Source organism: Periophthalmus magnuspinnatus, chromosome 21 (assembly GCF_009829125.3).
Source record: "Periophthalmus magnuspinnatus isolate fPerMag1 chromosome 21, fPerMag1.2.pri, whole genome shotgun sequence".
Classification (NCBI taxonomy): domain Eukaryota; kingdom Metazoa; phylum Chordata; class Actinopteri; order Gobiiformes; family Gobiidae; genus Periophthalmus; species Periophthalmus magnuspinnatus.
Window position 1 is genome coordinate 706304 of NC_047146.1, and position 6517 is coordinate 712820.

Here is a 6517-nt window from a genome sequence, read left to right on the forward strand (position 1 = left end):
CAGCTAGTGCTGTCGCAGAGGAAAAACTTGGGGTTGCAAGGAGTTCGGGGAGGCCATGGAGGAGGATTATTGGACAGCCTTAAAGAGATACTGGTAAACCATTCGGCACCTCAGGAGGGGGCAACAGTGCTTCACCAGCTGGTGTGTGTGCGAATGACAGGTGATGGTCAGAGGGGCTGATGGCGCAGATTGGCAGCCTCGCTTCTGTCAGTCTGCCCCAGGGCAGCTGTGGCTACAGTAGTAGCTTACCATCACCAAGTGTGGAAATGAATGAATAATGACTATAGTGTAGAGCTTTGAGAGGCTTTGACAAGCCTGTAAAGCGCATTACAAGTGTAAGCCATCATTATTAGAACTCAGGGAACAGTTTAAATAGAGACTAGAGAATAGAAATACAGTTTTTAAATGTGCACAAGAAGATTGATCAGGTAGTTGAGAGTGGGGTTGTTTGCAGTAGTCCAGGAGTAGATTGTGGGCAAAGGGGTCAGACGAGGTGAGCAGTACCGGTAGAGATGAGCTGGGTCAGAGGATGTGAAGATCCTACCACTCGTGAAAAGCTGGGTCGGAGACAGAGGAGCTGAGCGGGTCCAGGGAGCGGGATCTGACGAGGAGCAAACACATCCAACTTAGAAAAAGTAGCAAAGGCAAAAACAAGAGACTAAGCTAAGCAGAGCTGTACCACTATGGATACGCGGACGATCTGGCTCTGAGTGTCCGGTCCTGGCTCCCCTTGTCCTCCCCAGGTGCAGCTTGATTGGCAGTTAGTTGCAGGTGTGCATGGGAGGAGCCCGTGTCTCCGCCCAGCTCCAGGCCTTCCAGAGTCGCTATGGGCCTCTTGGCTACATCTCTGATGAGTGCTCTACTTGTTTGTCCTGTAAGTTTTGGTGGACGGCCATGTATGGGTAGGTGTGCAGTTGTGCCATACTCTTTTTCCATTTCCAGATGATAGATTGAACAGTGCTCCTTGAGGGTGGGAAATCTTTTTAGATCCAAGCCCCGCTTTAAACTTCGTTTGATGTGCTCCTTTGGCTTCATTTTGTGGTTTGCTCCCCAACACTCTCTTAACGTCTGTGGCCTTCACAGCTGCATTTATACTGAGACAAGATTACACACAGGTGGACTCTTTGTAGTCTTTAGATCTACATTCAATCTTTCTAAAATCATCGGACAACTTCTAAAAGCAACTGGTTGCATTCAAGAAAAAGGGGTTGAATACTTTTGAACCCTGCACTTTTTAGTTTTTTTTTTTTAGTTTTTTTTTATGGAAATATTATAAAATACTTCCTTCCAGTTCACACTTGTGTGCCATTTTGTGTTGCTCATTCACATTAAAAGGAAAATATATTAAATTTGTGGTTGTGACATGACAATATGTGAAGAAGTTCCAGGGATGATGAATACTTTTGCAAGTCACTGTATGGAGGGAGTGCCAAGGGTTGGAAATGGCATCATACTCAACCAGCTTAAGAAACAATGCATCTGACAGCGTGCATTGATTTCTTTGGAGAAAGAACATATCTAATCTGATAATCACTTCTCTGAGGTTTGACCCTGCAACCTACTGATCCACAGACACTCTATAAATCACACATTTTGGAACTATAAAGATGCTTTTAGAGTTCAATTCTTTTTTGTTTATTTATAAATAAATACATTGAAAAAGCACTTCATTTAAGATTTAGTTCAATTCATTGTTTTTTTTTTTTTTCATAGACAGCACAGAGAAAAAAAAAAGTTTGACTGATGTGGCATTATGCTCTGGAGGTGGGCTTTGTCACTTGAGGGCCTGGGTTCTCTCATCGCACCTGCTGTTAAGCAATAAGTCTCCTTGCTGTTCTCCCTTTGGCTCCTAGTGGCCGCTCACTAGCATTCCACTTCTGTTTATCTGTGCCTCACGGCAGGCAAAAAGTGCTAAGGTGCTCTCATCTAAAAAAAAAAAAAAAGGAGTTTTTTCGCTGTTAATTTAGTAATCTATTTTTAGCATGGACAACTGCGTATCTACACTTGGACAGATACTATGTTAGCAACCTGTGATGGTGAGGGATCACAATTGTATTTGACTGTTAACAGTCCTTTTACTTTAGGTTTGAGTATTATGTCTACAGGCCCCATAGGTTCCCAGTCCTCTCCTGCGAGACAAGTTGTGCTCAAGTGGTAAGTACATGCCTGTATCACTGGTGCATGCTCTTGTAAACTCTAATCTTTGAATACGAAAGGAGGATGAATACAGACACTGCCGTTTGGCCTAAGTTTTCTGTTGCCTACTGCTTTTACTGTCCGCTGCTTGTTTTCACCGTGCGCATACACGTGGTCCATCAGCGCCACGCAGAAAAGGCTGTGCGAGGACCTCTGCCCTGCTCCATGTGTCCATACGCATTGGATCTACTGCTCTATCTGCCAAGCTCCTATTGGGAGTCAGTGAACTAGTGAAACAACCCACTGAATGCAGACAAACTCACAAGACTCCTGCAACTGGTCTATTGCTGTTGTTGAAACCACCCATTTCAATATTTTGATTTTTGTTTAGTGTCTAGTCTGGTGTTGGTGGTGGTTCTGGTGGTGATAATCTTTTATATTTGCAGTGCACTGTTTATTTGTGTGTGGTGATTTTCATTTGTTGCTTTTGCATAAGTATCCTCCTTAGTTGCTCTCCTCCCTTCTTTCCAAAAAGGCCTCAGCTCCCTGGTTTGTTTGTTGGGGTGTGTGTGTGTGCGCGCGCATGTGGGGCTGGGTTTTAACAAAGTTTTATACTTGGATTTTAAGCTATACCAGTCTAATAAAGAATGGCAATTTTAATAACATCTTACTATTTTGCCTTTTCAATAAACTTTGTGAATGGGGATTGTCTCTTGGCTGTCTTAAGTAACGCTTACCTGTGTACTTTTGACTTAGCATTTTATATTCTCCAGATGAAATTCCTGGAGTGGTGTTTTTGGATACTTGAACTCCAGTCCAGATTGATGATTGACAGGCGGATCGGTGCAGTGTCTGCAGTGATGCGGTCGCTGTATCGGTCCGTTGTGGTAAAGAAGGAGCTGAGCCGGAAGGCGAAGCTCTCAATTTACCGGTCAATCTACATTCCTGCCCTCACCTATGGTCATGAGCTCTGGGTAATGACTGAAAGGACAAGATCGCGGATACAAGTGGCCGAAATGGGCTTCCTCCGCAGAGTGGCCGGGCGCACCCTTAGGGATAGGGTGAGGAGCTTGGTCACACAGGAGGAGCTCGGAGTAGAGCTGCTGCTCCTACACATTGAGAGGAGCCAGCTGAGGTGGCTCGGGCATCTGCTCAGGATGCCTCCTGGACGCCTCCCTAGGGAGGTGTTCTGGGCATGTCCCACTGGGAGGAGGCCCCGGGGAAGACCCAGGACACGCTGGAGGGACTATGTCTCTCAGCTGGCCTGGGAACGCCTTGGGATCCCACCGGAGGAGCTGGAGGACGTGTCTGGGGTGAGGGAAGTTTTGGAGTCCCTGCTTAGACTGCCGCCCCTGCAACCCGGCCCCGGATAAGCTGAAGAAAATGGATGGATGGATGGGTGTTGTTGGATATTTATTATTAAATTATTTAAGTTGAAAACCAAATAAAGGTTCTACTCCACCTCTCCTGCTAGATTTTGGCATTGGTGGCAGGATTTATTTTTTGCTAGAGACATTCCACTTCACTGTTTATTGCTCTGTAAAAATTGTGTGTTCAGTGAGAAATATAACTTTTGTTTCTGTGTTTGATTTTGAGGACAAAACGGCCGCAGTATATTTCTGAGCATCTCATTGGTAAAGTACCTGCAGCCATGGTGGATGAACTACAGGGGCTGAGAGATTTCTCAGCCAAAAGCGGACAATAAGCCTCTGCGCAAGGATTGTGCACCTGCCCCAAGCTCCAGTGCTCGCACCTCAACAGGCTCTGCGCCCTGTGCAGCCTGTCTTGATAGGTTAGTTTACATCCCAAGGGTCCGTAAAGGCCTCATGTTCAGAGGGCAGTCTGATATTTGTGTGGGCGAGTGGGAGGCGTGGGCCTGTCACCAGCTGACCAGGCATTCTTTTTGTATGATCACATGGAGGGAGAAGCTAAGGAAGAGATAAAATTTTGCTCCAACAAAGACCAAGAGGACCCAACCAAAATGATCCATTCTCAAAGATCTTTATGGATGTGATGAGTCATAAGTCGCCTTGCAGGAAGCATTTTTTTCTAGGAGACAGGAAGAGGGGGACACACTCCAGGAGTTCTTGCTGTAACATAGGCTGGCCCTCAGTGGTAGGAGGTGGGACAGAAGACAGCAGCATGGGTGTGGTCCACAATTTTTATATCTTTTTTTATTTTATTTACCAATGTGCCTTGTGCAAGTGGAGGTTGAGGAGCAGCATTTCCTCCAGGAGCAGAACAGGAAACTTCACCTTTGGGCACGTTTGCCATAACAGTTGCAGAAAATTCTCTAACGAGTAACTACACGGGCAACCCAGTCTGTGGTGACTATTTTCCCAAATTTTGTCCCTACTGACCTTCATGAGCTTCAGCAGTCTAACCCTGTCTTGCAGGAGGTCCTGACGTTCTGGCAACAGAAACGACAGCCCACTCAAAAAGAGCGATGAGCTATCTCTCGCCCCGTCCTTTTAGTGCTGACCCAGTGGGATTGCTTGGTTGAGGGGCTACTGTATTCAGGTGTTTTGTCCTGATGGGGGTGGGGCCATATACCAACTCCTTTTGCCCCCAGCCCTGGTCAAGAACGTCCTCATTCAGGTCCATCAGGAACATGGACACCAGGGTATAGAAAGGACTTTGGCCCTGCTACACCTCTGGTGCTACTGGCCAGAAATATCCCGGGAGTTTGCTAAAAGGTTGTCAGCATGCTAAAGATAGTCAACCAGTTGCCCATGCTTTCATGGGGCATTTACTGGCCTCAAAGTAGAATGAGATCGTGGCACTCGACTAACTTTCTGCAATCCATCTCGGCAAGGGTGGAGAATGTGTTGGTGATGACCGATGTTTTTAGCAAATACACCTTGACATTCCAAACCCGCGATCAGTGTGCCTCCACAGTGGCACAGGTACTGGTTACTGAGTTCGGTGTCCCTGTTCACATTCACTCAGACCAGGGCCACAACTTTAAGAGCACTCTCATACAGCAGTTGTGTGGGTTGTACAGCATCGTAAAATCCCATACCACACCATACCACCCAGCTGGTAACGGGCAATGCGAGAGGTTTAATCAGACCCTGCACAATATGCTGTGTGTCAATTCAATTCATTTATTTTTGTAACGCCCAAAATCACAACAACAGTTGTCTCGAAGGGCGTTCATGTTTTGGTTGATGGGAGGAGTACCCAGAGGAAACCCATCCAGACACGGGGAGAAACATGAAAAACTCCACATAGAAAGGCCTGGGTGACCCGGGGATCAAACCAAACCTTCTTGCTGTGAGACAGGAGTGATGCCACTCAGCCACCGTGCTATACACAAAAACAAACAGGAAAATCAAACAACAGGAAATCAGCCAAAACAAGAAAAGAAGAATATATATAATAAAGATAAAAAATCGGCCAGGTGAGGAGGAGGGAGGGGGCGGAGGAGGGCTAGGCAGGGAGGAGGACAGGGTCCAGCTGTCATCGGGGCATCTGAAAGAGTTACACTCCACAGGGGGAGTGGGACAGGGGACAACATGTGAATAGCATTGCTGATGAGAAAATAGGAGGAAGCAGAGGATAGTTTTCAGGTTGCCACACTTCCCCCAGCTAGTTACTCCTACTGCAGCCTGTCTTATCACGAGTTTTAATGTCCCTCCCTAACTCCCTCACTATGTAACCTGGTCTATACCGAAGAGGAAGGTTTTAAGCCTGGTCTTAAATACAGAGACTGTGGGGGCCTGTTTAACATCAGCAGGGAGTTGATTCCATAGCACAGGAGCTTGGTAACTGAATGTTCTCCCTCCCACTGTACTTTTGGACACTCTAGGAACCACTAATAGTCCTGCATTCTGAGAGCGGAGTGCTCTGTTTGGCTGGTACGGGACAATAGCATCTTGCAGATAGGATGGGGCCATACCGTTTAGGGCTTTGTATGTCAGGAGGACGACTTTGAATTTGATTCTAAGCTCGACAGGAAGCCAGTGCAGATATTTTAGTACAGGACTGATGTGGTCTCTTCTTTTAGTTCCTGTTAGGACTCTGGCCGCTGCATTTTGGACCAACTGGAGGCTCCTTATAGTACTTTATAGTACTTTATAGTACTTTATAGTACTTTATAGTACTTTATAGTACTTTTGGGGCAGGCGGCAAGAGGGAATTACAGTAGTCAAGTCTGGAAGTAACAAATGCATGGATGAGTTTTTCAGCATCGTTTTTAGGTAAAATATTTCTAATTTTAGTTATATTTCGCAAGCTAGGTTTACATGGGCTGTGAATGAGAGATTTTGATCAAATAGGACTCCAAGATTTTTTACAGTAGGACTAGAAGCTATACTCACATTGTCGAGTGAGATTATCTGGTCCGACAGAGAATCTCTTTGACCTTTGGGACCAACGA